This window comes from Schistocerca piceifrons, chromosome 2 (assembly GCF_021461385.2).
Source record: "Schistocerca piceifrons isolate TAMUIC-IGC-003096 chromosome 2, iqSchPice1.1, whole genome shotgun sequence".
NCBI classification, from domain to species: Eukaryota; Metazoa; Arthropoda; class Insecta; order Orthoptera; family Acrididae; genus Schistocerca; species Schistocerca piceifrons.
Genome location: NC_060139.1, coordinates 95,028,500 through 95,055,134, shown reverse-complemented (window position 1 = coordinate 95,055,134; position 26,635 = coordinate 95,028,500). Strand labels below are relative to the sequence as shown.

Here is a 26,635-nt window from a genome sequence, read left to right as displayed (position 1 = left end):
ACATCGCATCTTATCGGCTTAATTACATGATACCACTGAATTTAAGAGCGCTACAGGCATCCGGTTCCATGGTGTAATGGTCAGCACTCTGGACTTTGAATCCAGCGATCCGAGTTCGAGTCTCGGTGGAACCTGACGCTGTGTTTTGCGATCGTTTCTAGAAATGTGTACGAGCCGGTGGTTGGAATTGTATATGCAGAAATTTAACTAGGATCATGAAATGCAAAATGTTAATAGCAGTTCACACGTGAATGGGGAGCGCTCCAAATGCTTATGCTTTTGCTGCTAGGATTAATAACGGGACGTAAGGGGTTCAACTGCGAGAAGACGACCTCAGCTGTTCCTCCCCGCAGGAAAGACATCTCACCGTTTTGGGTGCTGCATGCGCATGCATTTACCAAACTTGCATGCGATGTACTAGTTCCTGGGGAACGAATAGAATCGTTGTACGTGCCAGTCTTTACGTATAGATATAAGTAAGCGGAGACGGCTCAATCCTGCCACGTAGATTGCTTTCCATAAGACGCACCTGAGAGTCTCATGGGCCGGTGGCCCGACATGCAGTTTGTCCTGCTGCATGGCTTACTTTCAGAGACTCGCAAGTTTATCGTAGTGCTGGGTTGTCGCGAAAGTGAAAAGTAGGGCCTGTCCGGGATTTGAACCCGGGACCTCCTGCACCCAAAGCAGGAATCATACACCTAGACCAACAGGCCGCACAAGTAAGCAAGTCTGCACCCCGCCATCTACTGAGATCTTGCCGCACTTGCTAGTTGCAGCATCCTAGCTGGACCATATTCTCAAAGAGGTTTCTTAATCTGACACCTACAACATGCGCTGTGCTGAACACCAGTGTATGTGAATGCTGAAAGAGCTGCTTGAGTTGTGTGACAGTATTTCGACCGTGTGTAGTGCAAATTTTATCGTGTCACGAACAATCCGCCCACTACGTAGCGTTCTGTGTCAGCACGCAGTTTTCGACAGTACTCTGTGTCCATAGCTGTTTTCATAGCTAGGCTGCTTCCAGCACAAAGCATCCGCCATACGAAAGTGGCTGTTTCGCGATTTTGATTACCTGATCCTTCGACATCACTTCATGTACGAATACTGGCAAGAATTCTCGCTACATTCGACGGTGCTCCTTCCACTTCCAGCCTACTTGGTTGCTTCATTAGCCACGCAAACACTTCCTGAGGACCATACGTGTAATAACATCGCATCTTATCGGCTTAATTACATGATACCACTGAATTTAAGAGCGCTACAGGCATCCGGTTCCATGGTGTAATGGTCAGCACTCTGGACTTTGAATCCAGCGATCCGAGTTCGAGTCTCGGTGGAACCTGACGCTGTGTTTTGCGATCGTTTCTAGAAATGTGTACGAGCCGGTGGTTGGAATTGTATATGCAGAAATTTAACTAGGATCATGAAATGCAAAATGTTAATAGCAGTTCACACGTGAATGGGGAGCGCTCCAAATGCTTATGCTTTTGCTGCTAGGATTAATAACGGGACGTAAGGGGTTCAACTGCGAGAAGACGACCTCAGCTGTTCCTCCCCGCAGGAAAGACATCTCACCGTTTTGGGTGCTGCATGCGCATGCATTTACCAAACTTGCATGCGATGTACTAGTTCCTGGGGAACGAATAGAATCGTTGTACGTGCCAGTCTTTACGTATAGATATAAGTAAGCGGAGACGGCTCAATCCTGCCACGTAGATTGCTTTCCATAAGACGCACCTGAGAGTCTCATGGGCCGGTGGCCCGACATGCAGTTTGTCCTGCTGCATGGCTTACTTTCAGGGACTCGCAAGTTTATCGTAGTGCTGGGTTGTCGCGAAAGTGAAAAGTAGGGCCTGTCCGGGATTTGAACCCGGGACCTCCTGCACCCAAAGCAGGAATCATACACCTAGACCAACAGGCCGCACAAGTAAGCAAGTCTGCACCCCGCCACCTACTGAGATCTTGCCGCACTTGCTAGTTGCAGCATCCTAGCTGGACCATATTCTCAAAGAGGTTTCTTAATCTGACACCTACAACATGCGCTGTGCTGAACACCAGTGTATGTGAATGCTGAAAGAGCTGCTTGAGTTGTGTGACAGTATTTCGACCGTGTGTAGTGCAAATTTTATCGTGTCACGAACAATCCGCCCACTACGTAGCGTTCTGTGTCAGCACGCAGTTTTCGACAGTACTCTGTGTCCATAGCTGTTTTCATAGCTAGGCTGCTTCCAGCACAAAGCATCCGCCATACGAAAGTGGCTGTTTCGCGATTTTGATTACCTGATCCTTCGACATCACTTCATGTACGAATACTGGCAAGAATTCTCGCTACATTCGACGGTGCTCCTTCCACTTCCAGCCTACTTGGTTGCTTCATTAGCCACGCAAACACTTCCTGAGGACCATACGTGTAATAACATCGCATCTTATCGGCTTAATTACATGATACCACTGAATTTAAGAGCGCTACAGGCATCCGGTTACATGGTGTAATGGTTAGCACTCTGGACTTTGAATCCAGCGATCCGAGTTCGAGTCTCGGTGGAACCTGACGCTGTGTTTTGCGATCGTTTCTAGAAATGTGTACGAGCCGGTGGTTGGAATTGTATATGCAGAAATTTAACTAGGATCATGAAATGCAAAATGTTAATAGCAGTTCACACGTGAATGGGGAGCGCTCCAAATGCTTATGCTTTTGCTACTAGGATTAATAACGGGACGTAAGGGGTTCAACTGCGAGAAGACGACCTCAGCTGTTCCTCCCCGCAGGAAAGACATCTCACCGTCTTGGGTGCTGCATGCGCATGCATTTACCAAACTAGCATGCGATGTACTAGTTCCTGGGGAACGAGTAGAATCGTTGTACGTGCCAGTCTTTACGTATAGATATAAGTAAGCGGAGACGGCTCAATCCTGCCACGTAGATTGCTTTCCATAAGACGCACCTGAGAGCCTCATGGGCCGGTGGCCCGACATGCAGTTTGTCCTGCTGCATGGCTTACTTTCAGAGACTCGCAAGTTTATCGTAGTGCTGGGTTGTCGCGAAAGTGAAAAGTAGGGCCTGTCCGGGATTTGAACCCGGGACCTCCTGCACCCAAAGCAGGAATCATACACCTAGACCAACAGGCCGCACAAGTAAGCAAGTCTGCACCCCGCCACCTACTGAGATCTTGCCGCACTTGCTAGTTGCAGCATCCTAGCTGGACCATATTCTCAAAGAGGTTTCTTAATCTGACACCTACAACATGCGCTGTGCTGAACACCAGTGTATGTGAATGCTGAAAGAGCTGCTTGAGTTGTGTGACAGTATTTCGACCGTGTGTAGTGCAAATTTTATCGTGTCACGAACAATCCGCCCACTACGTAGCGTTCTGTGTCAGCACGCAGTTTTCGACAGTACTCTGTGTCCATAGCTGTTTTCATAGCTAGGCTGCTTCCAGCACAAAGCATCCGCCATACGAAAGTGGCTGTTTCGCGATTTTGATTACCTGATCCTTCGACATCACTTCATGTACGAATACTGGCAAGAATTCTCGCTACATTCGAAGGTGCTCCTTCCACTTCCAGCCTACTTGGTTGCTTCATTAGCCACGCAAACAGTTCCTGAGGACCATACGTGTAATGACATCGCATCTTATCGGCTTAATTACATGATACCACTGAATTTAAGAGCGCTACAGGCATCCGGTTCCATGGTGTAATGGTTAGCACTCTGGACTTTCAATCCAGCGATTCGAGTTCGAGTCTCGGTGGAACCTGACGCTGTGTTTTGCGATCGTTTCTAGAAATGTGTACGAGCCGGTGGTTGGAATTGTATATGCAGAAATTTAACTAGGATCATGAAATGCAAAATGTTAATAGCAGTTCACACGTGAATGGGGAGCGCTCCAAATGCTTATGCTTTTGCTACTAGGATTAATAACGGGACGTAAGGGGTTCAACTGCGAGAAGACGACCTCAGCTGTTCCTCCGCGCAGGAAAGACATCTCACCGTTTTGGGTGCTGCATGCGCATGCATTTACCAAACTTGCATGCGATGTACTAGTTCCTGGGGAACGGATAGAATCGATGTACGTGCCAGTCTTTACGTATAGATATAAGTAAGCGGAGACGGCTCAATCCTGCCACGTAGATTGCTTTCCATAAGACGCACCTGAGAGTCTCATGGGCCGGTGGCCCGACATGCAGTTTGTCCTGCTGCATGGCTTACTTTCAGAGACTCGCAAGTTTATCGTAGTGCTGGGTTGTCGCGAAAGTGAAAAGTAGGGCCTGTCCGGGATTTGAACCCGGGACCTCCTGCACCCAAAGCAGGAATCATACACCTAGACCAACAGGCCGCACAAGTAAGCAAGTCTGCACAACGCCACCTACTGAGATCTTGCCGCATTTGCTAGTTGCAGCATCCTAGCTGGACCATATTCTCAAAGAGGTTTCTTAATCTGACACCTACAACATGCGCTGTGCTGAACACCAGTGTATGTGAATGCTGAAAGAGCTGCTTGAGTTGTGTGACAGTATTTCGACCGTGTGTAGTGCAAATTTTATCGTGTCACGAACAATCCGCCCACTACGTAGCGTTCTGTGTCAGCACGCAGTTTTCGACAGTACTCTGTGTCCATAGCTGTTTTCATAGCTAGGCTGCTTCCAGCACAAAGCATTCGCCATACGAAAGTGGCTGTTTCGCGATTTTGATTACCTGATCCTTCGACATCACTTCATGTACGAATACTGGCAAGAATTCTCGCTACATTCGAAGGTGCTCCTTCCACTTCCAGCCTACTTGGTTGCTTCATTAGCCACGCAAACACTTCCTCAGGACCATACGTGTAATAACATCGCATCTTATCGGCTTAATTACATGATACCACTGAATTTAAGAGCGCTACAGGCATCCGGTTCCATGGTGTAATGGTTAGCACTCTGGACTTTGAATCCAGCGATCCGAGTTCGAGTCTCGGTGGAACCTGACGCTGTGTTTTGCGATCGTTTCTAGAAATGTGTACGAGCCGGTGGTTGGAATTGTATATGCAGAAATTTAACTAGGATCATGAAATGCAAAATGTTAATAGCAGTTCACACGTGAATGGCGAGCGCTCCAAATGCTTATGCTTTTGCTACTAGGATTAATAACGGGACGTAAGGGGTTCAACTGCGAGAAGACGACCTCAGCTGTTCCTCCCCGCAGGAAAGACATCTCACCGTTTTGGGTGCTGCATGCGCATGCATTTACCAAACTTGCATGCGATGTACTAGTTCCTGGGGAACGGATAGAATCGTTGTACGTGCCAGTCTTTACGTATAGATATAAGTAAGCGGAGACGGCTCAATCCTGCCACGTAGATTGCTTTCCATAAGACGCACCTGAGAGTCTCATGGGCCGGTGGCCCGACATGCAGTTTGTCCTGCTGCATGGCTTACTTTCAGAGACTCGCAAGTTTATCGTAGTGCTGGGTTGTCGCGAAAGTGAAAAGTAGGGCCTGTCCGGGATTTGAACCCGGGACCTCCTGCACCCAAAGCAGGAATCATACACCTAGACCAACAGGCCGCACAAGTAAGCAAGTCTGCACCCCGCCACCTACTGAGATCTTGCCGCACTTGCTAGTTGCAGCATCCTAGCTGGACCATATTCTCAAAGAGGTTTCTTAATCTGACACCTACAACATGCGCTGTGCTGAACACCAGTGTATGTGAATGCTGAAAGAGCTGCTTGAGTTGTGTGACAGTATTTCGACCGTGTGTAGTGCAAATGTTATCGTGTCACGAACAATCCGCCCACTACGTAGCGTTCTGTGTCAGCACGCAGTTTTCGACAGTACTCTGTGTCCATAGCTGTTTTCATAGCTAGGCTGCTTCCAGCACAAAGCATCCGCCATACGAAAGTGGCTGTTTCGCGATTTTGATTACCTGATCCTTCGACATCACTTCATGTACGAATACTGGCAAGAATTCTCGCTACATTCGAAGGTGCTCCTTCCACTTCCAGCCTACTGGGTTGCTTCATTAGCCACGCAAACACTTCCTCAGGACCATACGTGTAATAACATCGCATCTTATCGGCTTAATTACATGATACCACTGAATTTAAGAACGCTACAGGCATCCGGTTCCATGGTGTAATGGTTAGCACTCTGGACTTTGAATCCAGCGATCCGAGTTCGAGTCTCGGTGGAACCTGACGCTGTGTTTTGCGATCGTTTCTAGAAATGTGTACGAGCCGGTGGTTGGAATTGTATATGCAGAAATTTAACTAGGATCATGAAATGCAAAATGTTAATAGCAGTTCACACGTGAATGGGGAGCGCTCCAAATGCTTATGCTTTTGCTACTAGGATTAATAACGGGACGTAAGGGGTTCAACTGCGAGAAGACGACCTCAGCTGTTCCTCCCCGCAGGAAGGACATCTCACCGTTTTGGGTGCTGCATGCGCATGCATTTGCCAAACTTGCATGCGATGTACTAGTTCCTGGGGAACGGATAGAATCGTTGTACGTGCCAGTCTTTACGTATAGATATAAGTAAGCGGAGACGGCTCAATCCTGCCACGTAGATTGCTTTCCATAAGACGCACCTGAGAGTCTCATGGGCCGGTGGCCCGACATGCAGTTTGTCCTGCTGCACGGCTTACTTTCAGAGACTCGCAAGTTTATCGTAGTGCTGGGTTGTCGCGAAAGTGAAAAGTAGGGCCTGTCCGGGATTTGAACCCGGGACCTCCTGCACCCAAAGCAGGAATCATACACCTAGACCAACAGGCCGCACAAGTAAGCAAGTCTGCACCCCGCCACCTACTGAGATCTTGCCGCACTTGCTAGTTGCAGCATCCTAGCTGGACCATATTCTCAAAGAGGTTTCTTAATCTGACACCTACAACATGCGCTGTGCTGAACACCAGTGTATGTGAATGCTGAAAGAGCTGCTTGAGTTGTGTGACAGTATTTCGACCGTGTGTAGTGCAAATTTTATCGTGTCACGAACAATCCGCCCACTACGTAGCGTTCTGTGTCAGCACGCAGTTTTCGACAGTACTCTGTGTCCATAGCTGTTTTCATAGCTAGGCTGCTTCCAGCACAAAGCATCCGCCATACGAAAGTGGCTGTTTCGCGATTTTGATTACCTGATCCTTCGACATCACTTCATGTACGAATACTGGCAAGAATTCTCGCTACATTCGAAGGTGCTCCTTCCACTTCCAGCCTACTTGGTTGCTTCATTTGCCACGCAAACACTTCCTGAGGACCCTATATGTAATAACATCGCATCTTAACGGCTTAATTACATGATACTACTGAATTAAGAAGCGCCACAGGCATCCGGTTCCATGGTAAGTTCCGCTTTAGACGCCGTGCAGTGTGGACGTGCCTAGTCTTCCGCTCCGCCGTAGCGTTACGTATAGTGGACTATCGTTTTTGTTTACGTGTTGTGTTGCAACTTCTGTGAGTGTTTCTCCGTCGTTGTTTCGTACCTTGTGTTACTTTCTGTCCTTATTTCAGTGTTTTTTGTGTAGCGGTTTCGACCGCATATTTTGAAAATGTCGTCCCAGGTTATTCCTCGTCAGGCTACAGTTAGTTTTGCTTTTGACAAGTCAACCCGCCATGTGCAACCTAGTTCTCTTGAGATTCATGATTGGTTGGTAGATACCTTTGGTGTTCATTCGGATCAGGTGCACACTGCTTATTTTGATACCGAACTGTATGTTTTCTTTGTTAAGTTTATGGACCCACTTCAGGTTGATAAAATTCTTTCTAAATATGGTCATCAAGTTCTCTTTCGGCATCGGGATGATTCTGTAAGTACCGTGCTGCTTTCCAATGCTTCCATCACGTATACCAATGTTCGTGTTTACAACCTTCCACCGGAGGTGGATAATGTCTATCTTAAGGAGGGTCTACAGAAGTATGGTGATGTAAAGAGCATTCGCCTTGAACGCTGGTCAAGCCAACATCGCCTGCAATGTTACAGTGGTATTCGTTCAGTCGAAATGCACGTTAAGCAGAATATTCCATCTCACCTGCAGATCGGTGGATATCGTGTCCATGTAACATATAGTGGTCAGGTGGGCACCTGTTTTTTGTGCAATGAAAGTGGTCACGTGCGTACCGACTGTCCGCGGAGAGTTTTTGTTTTAAAAAATTCTCTCGAACAGCGTCGCAAGTTAACGGTCGCTGACCTCGTTGCAGGTGGTTCTGCTCTTGGTGTAGCACAGTCCAGTGGTAGTAGCGCCCCTCCACAGGTTTTGCGCACCCCTGATACAGAATTTCCTCCTTTGCGTGCTAAATCTGATGTTGTTCCGTCTGTCCCTCAGGTGGGTGTGCCACTTTTGAATAATAAGAGGCGTCGCCCACACGATGGAAATAGTACGGATGAGGATCTCCCTGAGATGCCCCAGTCCGAGCGACCGGCATCCTCCGAGCCACTGTGTACTGTAGCTGCTCCCTGCCCTCCTGAGGTAGCGGCTCCGGTGGCGGCTGCTGGCGCCCCTCCGGCCTCCGACGCAGCTTCTCTCGAGTCGGGTCGTCGGTCGGGCCTGTTGGCGCCGTCTTCCGAACCGACTTCGATGTCACAACAAGTGGAGCCGCGACAACTTCCTGCTTCGCTGCCCCATACCTCTGCCAGCGGAGCTGCTCCGCTTCCTTCCAACTCTGCGGCCTCGGACCTTCCTGCTCACGTTTCGCCTCCGTGCAGTCCATGTTTGCCGGAAGCTAGTGCAGGTGTTGACCATTCCGTTTTGTCGGATGTTTCCCCCGCGACCCCGGATCCCGCATGTGGACCGGCGCGGGTGGTGTCGGATACAGAAGTTGACCCTCCTACGTCACCGGCGGCTGAAGTTTCCTTGCCCGTCAGCCGACGCAAGTTACGCGTTCAGCCGAACGTTAATGCTGTTCGTAAAAAACCGAAACGTAAGGGATCCGCGGAACGGGGTAGCAGTCCCCCTCCCTCGGATGCCTCTGTCACCCCTGCTATGGACTGTGACGCTGGTGCGTCGGTGTAGGTGATTTGTTTTCTCGCTTTTCTCTCTATGGTTCAAGCATACACCTTTCTTACCTTAAATGTTAACCGTATTGAGTCCGACGTTCGCATTGCCTCTTTGCGGCAGTTTATTTACGACGCCTGTGCGGACGTAGTGTTTTTGCAGGAAGTGTTGTTTTCTGATCTCTCTCTACCTGGATTTCAAACTGTTTTTAATGTCGCGCCGGAATATTCAACAGGAACTGCTCTTTTCTTTCGAGAGGGCATTCCTATTACTGACATTGAATTCCTTGACTCTGGCCGTGGGATTGGTTGTCGTCTTTTTGATCTCCGCCTCGTTGTTTTGTATGCCCCCTCTGGTTCGGGTCACACTGTGGCTCGATCGCGCTTTTATAAAGAAGAGCTTATTTATCTTTTGCGCCAGAGTCCTCGGAGTCTCCTGCTCGGAGGCGATTTTAATTGTGTTTTACGCCCTGCAGACCAGTCCCCCAATTTTAATTATTGCCGTGATTTACATGACTTAGTTCGTACGATGCATCTGCGTGATGTTTGGGAACACAAATATCCAACCCTGGTGAAATATACGTTTTTTACCGCGTCCTCATGCAGTAGACTCGACAGATTCTATTTATCTGATTTTTTATGTGATAAAATTCTTTCTGTCGATGTTATTCCTACTAGTTTTTCTGACCATTGTGCTTTTACTGCAACTGTAAATCTTAGTCGCCAACCTGCAAAACTTTATCGTTCCCAGTGGATGTTAAATGTTTCCCACCTTGCCGACAGTGCTATGGATGATGTTATAAGTGGCGTGTGGGAGCGATGTCTTCGCTCTGTCCCGCGATACCCCTCCTTGCTGGTTTGGTGGACTGCGTTTGCCAAGCCCAAGATTCGTCAGACTTTGATTTTCTACTGTGCTGCTAGGACGCGTGATTTTAAGAACACGTATGAATATTACTACTCTGTCCTGCGTGAACTATATGACGCGGCGGGTACCTCTCCACTGCGGATCCATGATGTTCGTCGTATTAAAGCCAAGCTCTTGAGCCTTAAACGACGACAGATGGATGGTCTGCGAGTTAAGTCGAAACCTCACTCTCTTGTTGAAGGTGAACTGACATCCTTGTACCACCTGCTACGGCATCAGACTCGTCGTCGTCGCTCCTTCATCTCTTCTCTTACGGTGGATGATGGGCGACAGCTTAGTGCACAGGAGGAAATGGTTCGTGCTCTTCATCAGTATTACACTAGTCTCTATTCTGCCGATGATTCTGGTGAGTCTCTTTCGGATGATGTCTTTGGGGATCTAACTGCGACGATCGCGCCTGACGCGAACGGCGAATTTCTCCGGGAGTTCCAGGTAGATGATGTTTTCGATTTTATTGCTCGCTCTCCGTCCAGTAAATCGCCGGGTCCAGACGGCCTGCCTAAAGAATTTTATCTCCGTTTTTGGCCTCTTTTGGGTGGCATTTTTACGCAGATTTTAAATGAGATTGTCAGAGGGATGGATGTGCCTGCCGATTTTAAAGTAGGGAAAATTGTTTTAATTCCGAAGTCCTCTGGACGTTTATCTGCTGCCAATCTTCGTCCGCTCACATTGCTGAATTTTGACTATAAGACAGCTGCTAGAGCGCTCAATAGCCGGCTGTCTTCTCTGCTTCGGGGTGTGATTGGTGCACATCAATGTTGTTTTCATGATAGATCTATTCTGACACCAGTAGCCGAATATCGGGATGTTGTCTCGGTTGCGGCGGTTACAAACGTACATTGTGCCTTTGCCTTCCTTGATTTTTATAAGGCTTTTGATCACGTCAGTCATGTGTTTTTAGATCGTGTTTTAGGTACAATAGGTTTTAACGCTTCATCACGTGGTGTTCTTGGCAATTTGTACAGGGGAATAACAGCTCGGGTGTCAGTCAATGGGCAGCTGACGCCGCCCATTGCTATCCGCCGCGGAGTGCCTCAGGGTAGTCCGCTCTCTATGTCTTTATTCGTTTTGTCCCTGGAACCGCTGCTTCGGACTATTGCTCTCAAGCTTCAGGGTATGTCCCTCTCTGGTGGGAAGCTCTCGGTTAAGGCATATGCGGATGATGTCGTTGTTCTCCTCCGTCAACGAGATGATATCCCGTTGTTGAAAGGGGCAGTTGATGCATACTGTCGTGTCTCTGGAGCGCGTCTCAATCAGGGTAAATGTAAGTTCCTTGATATTCGAGGATTTCGCGATGCTGACGTCCCTTGGGCCACTTTTGTCGATCGCCATACGTCCTTGGGGATTATCATTGATCGGTGTCCTCTAAAAATGGCGGCTCTCAATTGGAAATCTGTCACCGAGAAGATACAGGGGGCTCTGATGGTCCATGAGCAGCGCTCTGCTACCATTTTGCAAAAAGTCAGAATTTTAGACACCTACGTCCTATGTAAAGCTTATTATGTTGCTCAGCTGTTCCCACTTCCCATGATGGTGGCGAAAAGGTTGCGCCAATTGTCTAGCAGGTTTATATGGAAGGGCCACCTATTCAAGTTACGTTACGAGGTAATGACGAAACCGCGTCTCTCCGGAGGCTTGGGCCTCTCTGACATTACTCGCAAGGCGTCTGCTTTGTACGTCCGCCGAACGACTCTAATTGTTACGCAAGAAGTGACTTCAATTACATCCAGGCTCTTTACTGTTGTGCGTCCGGCGAGCCTTGCTCCACCTGTCGATGTCGGACGCCTCAATTTTAAGTTGAAACACATTCGGGAATTTTACCTTGCGGTGAGTTACCTCGGTGACGTCTTCTTGCGGCGACCGGTGCCAACGACCAAGGGCTTGATTGCCCGCTGGGAGGGGCTGGCCGGTCCCAATCCAATAGAACTGGCGTCTCCATCTGTGTCCTGGAGGAACGTCTGGAAGAACGTTAGTCTGCCGATCCACTCTATGGCCGTGGCGTCCACGTGGTATAGGGTAATAAATAATTTGGTTCCCACCAATGTACGACTGCACCGTATTGGTCTTTCTGACACGGACACCTGTACTCGGTGTGGTCTCCTGGATACCCTTGAACATCGATTCACCTGCTGTGGGCACCTTGCTAATTGGCGTTGGCTCAGGAAACAACTTGCTTTTGTCACTAGGTCTGCTGAAGCCGCTTATACTATTGACATCATCGTCCGGCCCGATTCTTCCTTTTTTCCGCGGACGAAGCTCCATACCGTCATGTGGTTGATTGGCCATTTCGTACATTTTGTCAACAGTTGTCATGAAGAGGATGGACACCTAGCATTTCGGCAGTACATGCTTACTGCTTACTGGCAGCGCTTGCAATTGCCAGGCCTCCGAGATGATTTTGCCAATATGCTTAGCCTGACATTTGAAAGAGAGGGTGTTGGATAAGGTCACCTGTGTGAGCCATTTTCTTTTATACTGTTTCTGAATTTGCCGCCTTTATGTATGTTTCTTCTCTACACCAGGACTGAAGTTTTCGTGTTTTAACCTTTATTTCAGTAAGCAGTCTACATTATATAGTCATGTTTTAGGATTTTAATTTCAGTACTGTACTTCTTTTGAAGTGGCTGTGTGGTGGATATTCTTTAATATTTTTTTCAATAGATATATTCGTTCGAGTGGTAGAGTGTCAGCTTCAAAAAAAAAAAAAAAAAAAAAATGGTGTAATGGTTAGCACTCTGGACTTTGAATCCAGCGATCCGAGTTCGAGTCTCGGTGGAACCTGACGTTGTGTTTTGCGATCGTTTCTAGAAATGTGTACGAGCCGGTGGTTGGAATTGTATATGCAGAAATTTAACTAGGATCATGAAATGCAAAATGTTAATAGCAGTTCACACGTGAATGGGGAGCGCTCCAAATGCTTATGCTTTTGCTACTAGGATTAATAACGGGACGTGAGGGGTTCAACTGCGAGAAGACGACCTCAGCTGTTCCTCCCCGCAGGAAAGACATCTCACCGTTTTGGGTGCTGCATGCGCATGCATTTACCAAACTTGCATGCGATGTACTAGTTCCTGGGGAACGGATAGAATCGTTGTACGTGCCAGTCTTTACGTATAGATATAAGTAAGCGGAGACGGCTCAATCCTGCCACGTAGATTGCTTTCCATAAGACGCACCTGAGAGTCTCATGGGCCGGTGGCCCGACATGCAGTTTGTCCTGCTGCATGGCTTACTTTCAGAGACTCGCAAGTTTATCGTAGTGCTGGGTTGTCGCGAAAGTGAAAAGTAGGGCCTGTCCGGGATTTGAACCCGGGACCTCCTGCACCCAAAGCAGGAATCATACACCTAGACCAACAGGCCGCACAAGTAAGCAAGTCTGCACCCCGCCACCTACTGAGATCTTGCCGCACTTGCTAGTTGCAGCATCCTAGCTGGACCATATTCTCAAAGAGGTTTCTTAATCTGACACCTACAACATGCGCTGTGCTGAACACCAGTGTATGTGAATGCTGAAAGAGCTGCTTGAGTTGTGTGACAGTATTTCGACCGTGTGTAGTGCAAATGTTATCGTGTCACGAACAATCCGCCCACTACGTAGCGTTCTGTGTCAGCACGCAGTTTTCGACAGTACTCTGTGTCCATAGCTGTTTTCATAGCTAGGCTGCTTCCAGCACAAAGCATCCGCCATACGAAAGTGGCTGTTTCGCGATTTTGATTACCTGATCCTTCGATATCACTTCATGTACGAATACTGGCAAGAATTCTCGCTACATTCGAAGGTGCTCCTTCCACTTCCAGCCTACTTGGTTGCTTCATTAGCCACGCAAACACTTCCTCAGGACCATACGTGTAATAACATCGCATCTTATCGGCTTAATTACATGATACCACTGAATTTAAGAGCGCTACAGGCATCCGGTTCCATGGTGTAATGGTTAGCACTCTGGACTTTGAATCCAGCGATCCGAGTTCGAGTCTCGGTGGAACCTGACGCTGTGTTTTGCGATCGTTTCTAGAAATGTGTACGAGCCGGTGGTTGGAATTGTATATGCAGAAATTTAACTAGGATCATGAAATGCAAAATGTTAATAGCAGTTCACACGTGAATGGGGAGCGCTCCAAATGCTTATGCTTTTGCTACTAGGATTAATAACGGGACGTAAGGGGTTCAACTGCGAGAAGACGACCTCAGCTGTTCCTCCCCGCAGGAAAGACATCTCACCGTTTTGGGTGCTGCATGCGCATGCATTTACCAAACTTGCATGCGATGTACTAGTTCCTGGGGAACGGATAGAATCGTTGTACGTGCCAGTCTTTACGTATAGATATAAGTAAGCGGAGACGGCTCAATCCTGCCACGTAGATTGCTTTCCATAAGACGCACCTGAGAGTCTCATGGGCCGGTGGCCCGACATGCAGTTTGTCCTGCTGCATGGCTTACTTTCAGAGACTCGCAAGTTTATCGTAGTGCAGGGTTGTCGCGAAAGTGAAAAGTAGGGCCTGTCCGGGATTTGAACCCGGGACCTCCTGCACCCAAAGCAGGAATCATACACCTAGACCAACAGGCCGCACAAGTAAGCAAGTCTGCACCCCGCCACCTACTGAGATCTTGCCGCACTTGCTAGTTGCAGCATCCTAGCTGGACCATATTCTCAAAGAGGTTTCTTAATCTGACACCTACAACATGCGCTGTGCTGAACACCAGTGTATGTGAATGCTGAAAGAGCTGCTTGAGTTGTGTGACAGTATTTCGACCGTGTGTAGTGCAAATGTTATCGTGTCACGAACAATCCGCCCACTACGTAGCGTTCTGTGTCAGCACGCAGTTTTCGACAGTACTCTGTGTCCATAGCTGTTTTCATAGCTAGGCTGCTTCCAGCACAAAGCATCCGCCATACGAAAGTGGCTGTTTCGCGATTTTGATTACCTGATCCTTCGACATCACTTCATGTACGAATACTGGCAAGAATTCTCGCTACATTCGAAGGTGCTCCTTCCACTTCCAGCCTACTTGGTTGCTTCATTAGCCACGCAAACACTTCCTCAGGACCATACGTGTAATAACATCGCATCTTATCGGCTTAATTACATGATACCACTGAATTTAAGAGCGCTACAGGCATCCGGTTCCATGGTGTAATGGTTAGCACTCTGGACTTTGAATCCAGCGATCCGAGTTCGAGTCTCGGTGGAACCTGACGCTGTGTTTTGCGATCGTTTCTAGAAATGTGTACGAGCCGGTGGTTGGAATTGTATATGCAGAAATTTAACTAGGATCATGAAATGCAAAATGTTAATAGCAGTTCACACGTGAATGGGTAGCGCTCCAAATGCTTATGCTTTTGCTACTAGGATTAATAACGGGACGTAAGGGGTTCAACTGCGAGAAGACGACCTCAGCTGTTCCTCCCCGCAGGAAAGACATCTCACCGTTTTGGGTGCTGCATGCGCATGCATTTACCAAACTTGCATGCGATGTACTAGTTCCTGGGGAACGGATAGAATCGTTGTACGTTCCAGTCTTTACGTATAGATATAAGTAAGCGGAGACGGCTCAATCCTGCCACGTAGATTGCTTTCCATAAGACGCACCTGAGAGTCTCATGGGCCGGTGGCCCGACATGCAGTTTGTCCTGCTGCATGGCTTACTTTCAGAGACTCGCAAGTTTATCGTAGTGCAGGGTTGTCGCGAAAGTGAAAAGTAGGGCCTGTCCGGGATTTGAACCCGGGACCTCCTGCACCCAAAGCAGGAATCATACACCTAGACCAACAGGCCGCACAAGTAAGCAAGTCTGCACCCCGCCACCTACTGAGATCTTGCCGCACTTGCTAGTTGCAGCATCCTAGCTGGACCATATTCTCAAAGAGGTTTCTTAATCTGACACCTACAACATGCGCTGTGCTGAACACCAGTGTATGTGAATGCTGAAAGAGCTGCTTGAGTTGTGTGACAGTATTTCGACCGTGTGTAGTGCAAATGTTATCGTGTCACGAACAATCCGCCCACTACGTAGCGTTCTGTGTCAGCACGCAGTTTTCGACAGTACTCTGTGTCCATAGCTGTTTTCATAGCTAGGCTGCTTCCAGCACAAAGCATCCGCCATACGAAAGTGGCTGTTTCGCGATTTTGATTACCTGATCCTTCGACATCACTTCATGTACGAATACTGGCAAGAATTCTCGCTACATTCGAAGGTGCTCCTTCCACTTCCAGCCTACTTGGTTGCTTCATTAGCCACGCAAACACTTCCTCAGGACCATACGTGTAATAACATCGCATCTTATCGGCTTAATTACATGATACCACTGAATTTAAGAGCGCTACAGGCATCCGGTTCCATGGTGTAATGGTTAGCACTCTGGACTTTGAATCCAGCGATCCGAGTTCGAGTCTCGGTGGAACCTGACGCTGTGTTTTGCGATCGTTTCTAGAAATGTGTACGAGCCGGTGGTTGGAATTGTATATGCAGAAATTTAACTAGGATCATGAAATGCAAAATGTTAATAGCAGTTCACACGTGAATGGGTAGCGCTCCAAATGCTTATGCTTTTGCTACTAGGATTAATAACGGGACGTAAGGGGTTCAACTGCGAGAAGACGACCTCAGCTGTTCCTCCCCGCAGGAAAGACATCTCACCGTTTTGGGTGCTGCATGCGCATGCATTTACCAAACTTGCATGCGATGTACTAGTTCCTGGGGAACGGATAGAATCGTTGTACGTGCCAGTCTTTACGTATAGATATAAGTAAGCGGAGACGGCTCAATCCTGCCACGTAGATTGCTTTCCATAAGACGCACCTGAGAGTCTCATGGGCCGGTGGCCCGACATGCAGTTTGTCCTGCTGCATGGCTTACTTTCAGAGACTCGCAAGTTTATCGTAGTGCTGGGTTGTCGCGAAAGTGAAAAGTAGGGCCTGTCCGGGATTTGAACCCGGGACCTCCTGCACCCAAAGCAGGAATCATACACCTAGACCAACAGGCCGCACAAGTAAGCAAGTCTGCACCCCGCCACCTACTGAGATCTTGCCGCACTTGCTAGTTGCAGCATCCTAGCTGGACCATATTCTCAAAGAGGTTTCTTAATCTGACACCTACAACAAGCGCTGTGCTGAACACCAGTGTATGTGAATGCTGAAAGAGCTGCTTGAGTTGTGTGACAGTATTTCGACCGTGTGTAGTGCAAATTTTATCGTGTCACGAACAATCCGCCCACTACGTAGCGTTCTGTGTCAGCACGCAGTTTTCGACAGTACTCTGTGTCCATAGCTGTTTTCATAGCTAGGCTGCTTCCAGCACAAAGCATCCGCCATACGAAAGTGGCTGTTTCGCGATTTTGATTACCTGATCCTTCGACATCACTTCATGTACGAATACTGGCAAGAATTCTCGCTACATTCGACGGTGCTCCTTCCACTTCCAGCCTACTTGGTTGCTTCATTAGCCACGCAAACACTTCCTCAGGACCATACGTGTAATAACATCGCATCTTATCGGCTTAATTACATGATACCACTGAATTTAAGAGCGCTACAGGCATCCGGTTCCATGGTGTAATGGTTAGCACTCTGGACTTTGAATCCAGCGATCCGAGTTCGAGTCTCGGTGGAGCCTGACGCTGTGTTTTGCGATCGTTTCTAGAAATGTGTACGAGCCGGTGGTTGGAATTGTATATGCAGAAATTTAACTAGGATCATGAAATGCAAAATGTTAATAGCAGTTCACATGTGATGGGGAGCGCTCCAAATGCTTATGCTTTTGCTACTAGGATTAATAACGGGACGTAAGGGGTTCAACTGCGAGAAGACGACCTCAGCTGTTCCTCCCCGCAGGAAAGACATCTCACCGTTTTGGGTGCTGCATGCGCATGCATTTACCAAACTTGCATGCGATGTACTAGTTCCTGGGGAACGGATAGAATCGTTGTACGTGCCAGTCTTTACGTATAGATATAAGTAAGCGGAGACGGCTCAATCCTGCCACGTAGATTGCTTTCCATAAGACGCACCTGAGAGTCTCATGGGCCGGTGGCCCGACATGCAGTTTGTCCTGCTGCATGGCTTACTTTCAGAGACTCGCAAGTTTATCGTAGTGCTGGGTTGTCGCGAAAGTGAAAAGTAGGGCCTGTCCGGGATTTGAACCCGGGACCTCCTGCACCCAAAGCAGGAATCATACACCTAGACCAACAGGCCGCACAAGTAAGCAAGTCTGCACCCCGCCACCTACTGAGATCTTGCCGCACTTGCTAGTTGCAGCATCCTAGCTGGACCATATTCTCAAAGAGGTTTCTTAATCTGACACCTACAACATGCGCTGTGCTGAACACCAGTGTATGTGAATGCTGAAAGAGCTGCTTGAGTTGTGTGACAGTATTTCGACCGTGTGTAGTGCAAATTTTATCGTGTCACGAACAATCCGCCCACTACGTAGCGTTCTGTGTCAGCACGCAGTTTTCGACAGTACTCTGTGTCCATAGCTGTTTTCATAGCTAGGCTGCTTCCAGCACAAAGCATCCGCCATACGAAAGTGGCTGTTTCGCGATTTTGATTACCTGATCCTTCGACATCACTTCATGTACGAATACTGGCAAGAATTCTCGCTACATTCGAAGGTGCTCCTTCCACTTCCAGCCTACTTGGTTGCTTCATTAGCCACGCAAACACTTCCTGAGGACCATACGTGTAATAACATCGCATCTTATCGGCTTAATTACATGATACCACTGAATTTAAGAGCGCTACAGGCATCCGGTTCCATGGTGTAATGGTTAGCACTCTGGACTTTGAATCCAGCGATCCGAGTTCGAGTCTCGGTGGAACCTGACGCTGTGTTTTGCGATCGTTTCTAGAAATGTGTACGAGCCGGTGGTTGGAATTGTATATGCAGAAATTTAACTAGGATCATGAAATGCAAAATGTTAATAGCAGTTCACACGTGAATGGGGAGCGCTCGAAATGCTTATGCTTTTGCTACTAGGATTAATAACGGGACGTAAGGGGTTCAACTGCGAGAAGACGACCTCAGCTGTTCCTCCCCGCAGGAAAGACATCTCACCGTTTTGGGTGCTGCATGCGCATGCATTTACCAAACTTGCATGCGATGTACTAGTTCCTGGGGAACGGATAGAATCGTTGTACGTGCCAGTCTTTACGTATAGATATAAGTAAGCGGAGACGGCTCAATCCTGCCACGTAGATTGCTTTCCATAAGACGCACCTGAGAGTCTCATGGGCCGGTGGCCCGACATGCAGTTTGTCCTGCTGCATGGCTTACTTTCAGAGACTCGCAAGTTTATCGTAGTGCAGGGTTGTCGCGAAAGTGAAAAGTAGGGCCTGTCCGGGATTTGAACCCGGGACCTCCTGCACCCAAAGCAGGAATCATACACCTAGACCAACAGGCCGCACAAGTAAGCAAGTCTGCACCCCGCCACCTACTGAGATCTTGCCGCTCTTGCTAGTTGCAGCATCCTAGCTGGACCATATTCTCAAAGAGGTTTCTTAATCTGACACCTACAACATGCGCTGTGCTGAACACCAGTGTATGTGAATGCTGAAAGAGCTGCTTGAGTTGTGTGACAGTATTTCGACCGTGTGTAGTGCAAATGTTATCGTGTCACGAACAATCCGCCCACTACGTAGCGTTCTGTGTAGGCACGCAGTTTTCGACAGTACTCTGTGTCCATAGCTGTTTTCATAGCTAGGCTGCTTCCAGCACAAAGCATCCGCCATACGAAAGTGGCTGTTTCGCGATTTTGATTACCTGATCCTTCGACATCACTTCATGTACGAATACTGGCAAGAATTCTCGCTACATTCGAAGGTGCTCCTTCCACTTCCAGCCTACTTGGTTGCTTCATTAGCCACGCAAACACTTCCTCAGGACCATACGTGTAACAACATCGCATCTTATCGGCTTAATTACATGATACCACTGAATTTAAGAGCGCTACAGGCATCCGGTTCCATGGTGTAATGGTTAGCACTCTGGACTTTGAATCCAGCGATCCGAGTTCGAGTCTCGGTGGAACCTGACGCTGTGTTTTGCGATCGTTTCTAGAAATGTGTACGAGCCGGTGGTTGGAATTGTATATGCAGAAATTTAACTAGGATCATGAAATGCAAAATGTTAATAGCAGTTCACACGTGAATGGGTAGCGCTCCAAATGCTTATGCTTTTGCTACTAGGATTAATAACGGGACGTAAGGGGTTCAACTGCGAGAAGACGACCTCAGCTGTTCCTCCCCGCAGGAAAGACATCTCACCGTTTTGGGTGCTGCATGCGCATGCATTTACCAAACTTGCATGCGATGTACTAGTTCCTGGGGAACGGATAGAATCGTTGTACGTGCCAGTCTTTACGTATAGATATAAGTAAGCGGAGACGGCTCAATCCTGCCACGTAGATTGCTTTCCATAAGACGCACCTGAGAGTCTCATGGGCCGGTGGCCCGACATGCAGTTTGTCCTGCTGCATGGCTTACTTTCAGAGACTCGCAAGTTTATCGTAGTGCTGGGTTGTCGCGAAAGTGAAAAGTAGGGCCTGTCCGGGATTTGAACCCGGGACCTCCTGCACCCAAAGCAGGAATCATACACCTAGACCAACAGGCCGCACAAGTAAGCAAGTCTGCACCCCGCCACCTACTGAGATCTTGCCGCACTTGCTAGTTGCAGCATCCTAGCTGGACCATATTCTCAAAGAGGTTTCTTAATCTGACACCTACAACAAGCGCTGTGCTGAACACCAGTGTATGTGAATGCTGAAAGAGCTGCTTGAGTAGTGTGACAGTATTTCGACCGTGTGTAGTGCAAATTTTATCGTGTCACGAACAATCCGCCCACTACGTAGCGTTCTGTGTCAGCACGCAGTTTTCGACAGTACTCTGTGTCCATAGCTGTTTTCATAGCTAGGCTGCTTCCAGCACAAAGCATCCGCCATACGAAAGTGGCTGTTTCGCGATTTTGATTACCTGATCCTTCGACATCACTTCATGTACGAATACTGGCAAGAATTCTCGCTACATTCGACGGTGCTCCTTCCACTTCCAGCCTACTTGGTTGCTTCATTAGCCACGCAAACACTTCCTCAGGACCATACGTGTAATAACATCGCATCTTATCGGCTTAATTACATGATACCACTGAATTTAAGAGCGCTACAGGCATCCGGTTCCATGGTGTAATGGTTAGCACTCTGGACTTTGAATCCAGCGATCCGAGTTCGAGTCTCGGTGGAGCCTGACGCTGTGTTTTGCGATCGTTTCTAGAAATGTGTACGAGCCGGTGGTTGGAATTGTATATGCAGAAATTTAACTAGGATCATGAAATGCAAAATGTTAATAGCAGTTCACACGTGAATGGGGAGCGCTCCAAATGCTTATGCTTTTGCTACTAGGATTAATAACGGGGCGTAAGGGGTTCAACTGCGAGAAGACGACCTCAGCTGTTCCTCCCCGCAGGAAAGACATCTCACCGTTTTGGGTGCTGCATGCGCATGCATTTACCAAACTTGCATGCGATGTACTAGTTCCTGGGGAACGGATAGAATCGTTGTACGTGCCAGTCTTTACGTATAGATATAAGTAAGCGGTGACGGCTCAATCCTGCCACGTAGATTGCTTTCCATAAGACGCACCTGAGAGTCTCATGTGCCGGTGGCCCGACATGCAGTTTGTCCTGCTGCATGGCTTACTTTCAGAGACTCGCAAGTTTATCGTAGTGCTGGGTTGTCGCGAAAGTGAAAAGTAGGGCCTGTCCGGGATTTGAACCCGGGACCTCCTGCACCCAAAGCAGGAATCATACACCTAGACCAACAGGCCGCACAAGTAAGCAAGTCTGCACCCCGCCACCTACTGAGATCTTGCCGCACTTGCTAGTTGCAGCATCCTAGCTGGACCATATTCTCAAAGAGGTTTCTTAATCTGACACCTACAACATGCGCTGTGCTGAACACCAGTGTATGTGAATGCTGAAAGAGCTGCTTGAGTTGTGTGACAGTATTTCGACCGTGTGTAGTGCAAATTTTATCGTGTCACGAACAATCCGCCCACTACGTAGCGTTCTGTGTCAGCACGCAGTTTTCGACAGTACTCTGTGTCCATAGCTGTTTTCATAGCTAGGCTGCTTCCAGCACAAAGCATCCGCCATACGAAAGTGGCTGTTTCGCGATTTTGATTACCTGATCCTTCGACATCACTTCATGTACGAATACTGGCAAGAATTCTCGCTACATTCGACGGTGCTCCTTCCACTTCCAGCCTACTTGGTTGCTTCATTAGCCACGCAAACACTTCCTCAGGACCATACGTGTAATAACATCGCATCTTATCGGCTTAATTACATGATACCACTGAATTTAAGAGCGCTACAGGCATCCGGTTCCATGGTGTAATGGTTAGCACTCTGGATTTTGAATCCAGCGATCCGAGTTCGAGTCTCGGTGGAACCTGACGCTGTGTTTTGCGATCGTTTCTAGAAATGTGTACGAGCCGGTGGTTGGAATTGTATATGCAGAAATTTAACTAGGATCATGAAATGCAAAATGTTAATAGCAGTCCACACGTGAATGGGGAGCGCTCCAAATGCTTATGCTTTTGCTGCTAGGATTAATAACGGGACGTAAGCGGTTCAACTGCGAGAAGACGACCTCAGCTGTTCCTCCCCGCAGGAAAGACATCTCACCGTTTTGGGTGCTGCATGCGCATGCATTTACCAAACTTGCATGCGATGTACTAGTTCCTGGGGAACGGATAGAATCGTTGTACGTGCCAGTCTTTACGTATAGATATAAGTAAGCGGAGACGGCTCAATCCTGCCACGTAGATTGCTTTCCATAAGACGCACCTGAGAGTCTCATGGGCCGGTGGCCCGACATGCAGTTTGTCCTGCTGCATGGCTTACTTTCAGAGACTCGCAAGTTTATCGTAGTGCTGGGTTGTCGCGAAAGTGAAAAGTAGGGCCTGTCCGGGATTTGAACCCGGGACCTCCTGCACCCAAAGCAGGAATCATACACCTAGACCAACAGGCCGCACAAGTAAGCAAGTCTGCACCCCGCCACCTACTGAGATCTTGCCGCACTTGCTAGTTGCAGCATCCTAGCTGGACCATATTCTCAAAGAGGTTTCTTAATCTGACACCTACAACATGCGCTGTGCTGAACACCATTGTATGTGAATGCTGAAAGAGCTGCTTGAGTTGTGTGACAGTATTTCGACCGTGTGTAGTGCAAATTTTATCGTGTCATGAACAATCCGCCCACTACGTAGCGTTCTGTGTCAGCACGCAGTTTTCGACAGTACTCTGTGTCCATAGCTGGTTTCATAGCTAGGCTGCTTCCAGCACAAAGCATCCGCCATACGAAAGTGGCTGTTTCGCGATTTTGATTACCTGATCCTTCGACATCACTTCATGTACGAATACTGGCAAGAATTCTCGCTACATTCGAAGGTGCTCCTTCCACTTCCAGCCTACTTGGTTGCTTCATTAGCCACGCAAACACTTCCTCAGGACCATACGTGTAATAACATCGCATCTTATCGGCTTAATTACATGATACCACTGAATTTAAGAGCGCTACAGGCATCCGGTTCCATGGTGTAATGGTTAGCACTCTGGACTTTGAACCTAGCGATCCGAGCAGTCTGCTTTAGGCAGTGGCGCGACACGGACCTGCTGTCCCGGCCGCGGGCGCGCGTGAACGAGGAAGTGTTTACACCGCCGGTACTCGCGCGTGTTGTTGTCTGACTCGATCGCCATGGCACACAATTTTCGAAAGACTACGCTCCAATTTACGTTCGACAACGAATTTGCCAGACCCAAAGCTTTCGAAATAGAGCGTTTTTTGAGGGAAGAAGTTCGTTTACCTGCTGCAGACATAATTGGAATACACCTGTCCATTGTAAGCAGTACAATGTACGTAAAGATGACCGATGAAGCTGCGTGTGAAAGAACTCTCTCCGCTGCTCAAAGAGGCTTTAAATTTCGACACTCTGATGGCCATATCAGCGATGTAACAGTAGCTCCTTCAGGATTGGGTGTGAGGGTCATTCGGATCTTTGAGTTGCCGTTTGAGGTGCCAGAATCGATGGTTACCGAATCGCTGCGACCATATGGAACGGTACTTAGTCATACGCCTGAACGCTGGGCTAGTTTTAATACCTATCCTGTGCTAAACGGCGTGCGACAGGTGCGGATCGTCCTTACTAAACATATCCCGTCTTATTTATACATTGGCGGATGTCGAGCTATTGTGATCTACGATGGCCAGCCACGCACCTGTTCTGGCTGTGGTGGAGAAGGACATATCCGCTCGGAGTGCATACAACGCCGCGTCGTGCAACTGCCACGTGGAGAAGCGTCACAGCGAGAAGTTCCCACGCAACTGCCGATGACGTACGTGTCGGTGGCCCGCCGGGAGGTGTTGCCAAGTTCGGAGCGTGACAAGGACGTGTATATGCAAGAGCAGACCGAGTTACGGGAGCATGGAGGTGACTCGGAGAATGTCCCTGCACCCATGTCACGACAGTTGAGGAAGGAACCTTCCGAAAACTCACATGTAGCAAGAGACGTGGAAGTGGATGTCCAGACGGTGGCGCCGGCAACGGACCAGCGAACGACCGACGAACACAGTGAGGCAGCAGAGGGCAGGGCACGCAAACAGCGATCGCCGAAGCGTCGCAAAAAGCGTCGCCATAGTTCGGGTGACACGTCCCCCCCTAGCCTAGGGGACACGGAAGGTATCCTAGCCGAAGAACTGTCTGACACAGAACACGTGTCTTCAGAGGACGCTGACAGGATTCCGTCCGATGGTGACCGGATGTCCTGCCTTTTAGATGGTCCCTCTTCATTGACACCGACTGACCCAGCGCTGCCGACGAAAGAGTCAGGGACACCAATGTCCCGGCAGCCACGTCGAACTACATCAGAGGACGTTTCTCGGATGGATGACCACTGCGACTGGGCGGAACCAGTCGAAGACCTACAGGAATTGCCACCCCCAAATGATGACCACTCACCTACAGGATGCACACCACGGAACGACAACGAAGGAGGGCAGCCCGTTGGCGGGCACCCCTCTGAGCACGAATAGTGGACTAAAGCCCTTGGAGTTCTCAATGACATGACACGAACATGACAACGACAACGAACCAAGCATATAAGGTGGGCACAGTGAACATTAACACCGCACGTTCGCTTGCAAAGATGCAACTTCTCCGGGACATGATTTACGCCACAGACGTTGATATTTTGCTGATGCAGGAAACCTTCAATGCTGCTTTTCCCGACGTGCATGGATACAACACTTATCTAGCGCCGACTCCAGATGGAGGACGTGGCACAGCGATACTAGTCCGGGAAGGGATTCCGATGTGTGACCTCGATTACCTTCCTTCGGCTCGGGGTTTGGCTATGACCGTGAACGGCATTCGTATCGTCAACATCTATGCACCCTCCGGATCTGACAATCGACAGGCACGTGCACGATTCTACTCGGAGGAGATTGCCCCCCTATTCCATGGGAGGTATGACCACATCTTGGTAGGGGGGGATTTTAACTGTGTACTCACACCGAAGGATCAAACTCCTAATTTCAGCTCCTGCCACGCATTGAACACGATCTGCCGGGACATGGCCCTTATGGACACGTGGGAAAAGATCCATCGGCAGCTAGAGGGCTACACGTATTTTACTAGCCACTCGGCGAGCAGGCTGGATCGGATTTACGTTTCTGACGGACTAAGAGATCACGTGTTGGCTGCTGAACGTTGGCCCACAGCTTTTACGGATCACCTTGCGTATTTATGCACGTTAACCCTCCCACGGCAGCGGGTCTGGCGGAGTCGTAGTTCCTGGAAACTTAATTCCTCCTTATTGGTGGATCTCGAATGTCGCCAGCGGATCGAAGAAACATGGCAGACTTGCACTCACCGTCTGCCGCTGCACCGTACGGTTCTTTCGTGGTGGCTGCAGTGCGCAAAACCGGCGATACGAAGAGCCCGCATAACGTATGGCAAGGAAAAAGCAAAATGGCTCCGAGATACACTTGACTATTACTACATGGTGCTCCGCGACCTGTCCTCCAGGGCCCCATCGCCCGAACGTCAAGCGGAAGTCCATCGCATTCAGGCCTGCATTTTATCAATCACGAGACGTCGACTGGAGGGACTTTCGATCCGTGCTCGGTGCTTGGACAACGTCGATGGAGAACGTATTGGCATGCATCATGTGTCCAAGGGACATGCGCGTAATCGCCGATCCCTAATCACAGTCCTCCATGATGACGATGGTCGGCCCTTGACGTCACAACAGGCCATTGCTGCTGAGTTTCTGGAGCATTACCGCCTCCTTTTCACTGGGACGCCGACGGACAATCGGACAGAAGAAGAAATTTTGCGACAGATGCAAACGGAGGTGGATGGTCCGGATGCAGAGGTGCTATTGGCACCCCTAACGGAAGATGACATCCGGGGCGCACTCGCGAAGGGTGCGGTGCATAAATCCCCTGGGCCAGATGGGTTGACACTCGAATTTTACCGCGCATTTGCGGATTTAATGATGTCTCAGTTGGTATTGATGTATAACGAGTTATTGAGCCCTGACACGGATGTTCCGTCGCAGTTCATGGCGGGACTGCTTATACCAATACCGAAATCGACAGCGAGTGACAGCGCCCATCAATTTAGACCGCTCACGATGCTCAATACTGACTATAAGATCTTTGCTCGAATGTTGGCGGCAAGGCTCAAG

At 48.8% G+C, this 26,635-nt stretch overlaps 29 non-coding genes across 29 annotated transcripts; 14 read left to right on the top strand and 15 right to left on the bottom strand.

Moving 5' to 3' along the window:
• Window positions 1–62: 62 nt before the first annotated feature.
• On the top strand, window positions 63–134 carry Trnaq-uug. Its single transcript has one exon. It is a non-coding gene; the product is annotated as a tRNA-Gln (tRNA).
• A 507-nt stretch (window positions 135–641) lies between these two features.
• Trnap-ugg lies at window positions 642–713 on the bottom strand. Its single transcript has one exon. It is a non-coding gene; the product is annotated as a tRNA-Pro (tRNA).
• A 557-nt stretch (window positions 714–1,270) lies between these two features.
• Window positions 1,271–1,342, top strand: Trnaq-uug. Its single transcript has one exon. It is a non-coding gene; the product is annotated as a tRNA-Gln (tRNA).
• Window positions 1,343–1,849: 507 nt separating this feature from the next.
• On the bottom strand, window positions 1,850–1,921 carry Trnap-ugg. Its single transcript has one exon. It is a non-coding gene; the product is annotated as a tRNA-Pro (tRNA).
• A 557-nt stretch (window positions 1,922–2,478) lies between these two features.
• Window positions 2,479–2,550, top strand: Trnaq-uug. Its single transcript has one exon. It is a non-coding gene; the product is annotated as a tRNA-Gln (tRNA).
• A 507-nt stretch (window positions 2,551–3,057) lies between these two features.
• Trnap-ugg lies at window positions 3,058–3,129 on the bottom strand. Its single transcript has one exon. It is a non-coding gene; the product is annotated as a tRNA-Pro (tRNA).
• A 557-nt stretch (window positions 3,130–3,686) lies between these two features.
• Trnae-uuc lies at window positions 3,687–3,758 on the top strand. The gene has a single exon. It is a non-coding gene; the product is annotated as a tRNA-Glu (tRNA).
• Window positions 3,759–4,265: 507 nt separating this feature from the next.
• Window positions 4,266–4,337, bottom strand: Trnap-ugg. Its single transcript has one exon. It is a non-coding gene; the product is annotated as a tRNA-Pro (tRNA).
• Window positions 4,338–4,894: 557 nt separating this feature from the next.
• Trnaq-uug lies at window positions 4,895–4,966 on the top strand. The gene has a single exon. It is a non-coding gene; the product is annotated as a tRNA-Gln (tRNA).
• Window positions 4,967–5,473: 507 nt separating this feature from the next.
• Window positions 5,474–5,545, bottom strand: Trnap-ugg. The gene has a single exon. It is a non-coding gene; the product is annotated as a tRNA-Pro (tRNA).
• A 557-nt stretch (window positions 5,546–6,102) lies between these two features.
• On the top strand, window positions 6,103–6,174 carry Trnaq-uug. Its single transcript has one exon. It is a non-coding gene; the product is annotated as a tRNA-Gln (tRNA).
• A 507-nt stretch (window positions 6,175–6,681) lies between these two features.
• Trnap-ugg lies at window positions 6,682–6,753 on the bottom strand. The gene has a single exon. It is a non-coding gene; the product is annotated as a tRNA-Pro (tRNA).
• Window positions 6,754–13,181: 6,428 nt separating this feature from the next.
• On the bottom strand, window positions 13,182–13,253 carry Trnap-ugg. The gene has a single exon. It is a non-coding gene; the product is annotated as a tRNA-Pro (tRNA).
• Window positions 13,254–13,810: 557 nt separating this feature from the next.
• Trnaq-uug lies at window positions 13,811–13,882 on the top strand. The gene has a single exon. It is a non-coding gene; the product is annotated as a tRNA-Gln (tRNA).
• A 507-nt stretch (window positions 13,883–14,389) lies between these two features.
• Window positions 14,390–14,461, bottom strand: Trnap-ugg. Its single transcript has one exon. It is a non-coding gene; the product is annotated as a tRNA-Pro (tRNA).
• Window positions 14,462–15,018: 557 nt separating this feature from the next.
• Window positions 15,019–15,090, top strand: Trnaq-uug. The gene has a single exon. It is a non-coding gene; the product is annotated as a tRNA-Gln (tRNA).
• A 507-nt stretch (window positions 15,091–15,597) lies between these two features.
• On the bottom strand, window positions 15,598–15,669 carry Trnap-ugg. Its single transcript has one exon. It is a non-coding gene; the product is annotated as a tRNA-Pro (tRNA).
• Window positions 15,670–16,226: 557 nt separating this feature from the next.
• Trnaq-uug lies at window positions 16,227–16,298 on the top strand. Its single transcript has one exon. It is a non-coding gene; the product is annotated as a tRNA-Gln (tRNA).
• Window positions 16,299–16,805: 507 nt separating this feature from the next.
• On the bottom strand, window positions 16,806–16,877 carry Trnap-ugg. The gene has a single exon. It is a non-coding gene; the product is annotated as a tRNA-Pro (tRNA).
• Window positions 16,878–17,434: 557 nt separating this feature from the next.
• Trnaq-uug lies at window positions 17,435–17,506 on the top strand. The gene has a single exon. It is a non-coding gene; the product is annotated as a tRNA-Gln (tRNA).
• Window positions 17,507–18,012: 506 nt separating this feature from the next.
• Window positions 18,013–18,084, bottom strand: Trnap-ugg. The gene has a single exon. It is a non-coding gene; the product is annotated as a tRNA-Pro (tRNA).
• Window positions 18,085–18,641: 557 nt separating this feature from the next.
• Trnaq-uug lies at window positions 18,642–18,713 on the top strand. The gene has a single exon. It is a non-coding gene; the product is annotated as a tRNA-Gln (tRNA).
• A 507-nt stretch (window positions 18,714–19,220) lies between these two features.
• Window positions 19,221–19,292, bottom strand: Trnap-ugg. Its single transcript has one exon. It is a non-coding gene; the product is annotated as a tRNA-Pro (tRNA).
• Window positions 19,293–19,849: 557 nt separating this feature from the next.
• Window positions 19,850–19,921, top strand: Trnaq-uug. Its single transcript has one exon. It is a non-coding gene; the product is annotated as a tRNA-Gln (tRNA).
• A 507-nt stretch (window positions 19,922–20,428) lies between these two features.
• Window positions 20,429–20,500, bottom strand: Trnap-ugg. Its single transcript has one exon. It is a non-coding gene; the product is annotated as a tRNA-Pro (tRNA).
• Window positions 20,501–21,057: 557 nt separating this feature from the next.
• Trnaq-uug lies at window positions 21,058–21,129 on the top strand. The gene has a single exon. It is a non-coding gene; the product is annotated as a tRNA-Gln (tRNA).
• Window positions 21,130–21,636: 507 nt separating this feature from the next.
• Trnap-ugg lies at window positions 21,637–21,708 on the bottom strand. Its single transcript has one exon. It is a non-coding gene; the product is annotated as a tRNA-Pro (tRNA).
• Window positions 21,709–22,265: 557 nt separating this feature from the next.
• Window positions 22,266–22,337, top strand: Trnaq-uug. The gene has a single exon. It is a non-coding gene; the product is annotated as a tRNA-Gln (tRNA).
• A 507-nt stretch (window positions 22,338–22,844) lies between these two features.
• Window positions 22,845–22,916, bottom strand: Trnap-ugg. Its single transcript has one exon. It is a non-coding gene; the product is annotated as a tRNA-Pro (tRNA).
• Between the last annotated feature and the right edge of the window lie 3,719 nt (window positions 22,917–26,635).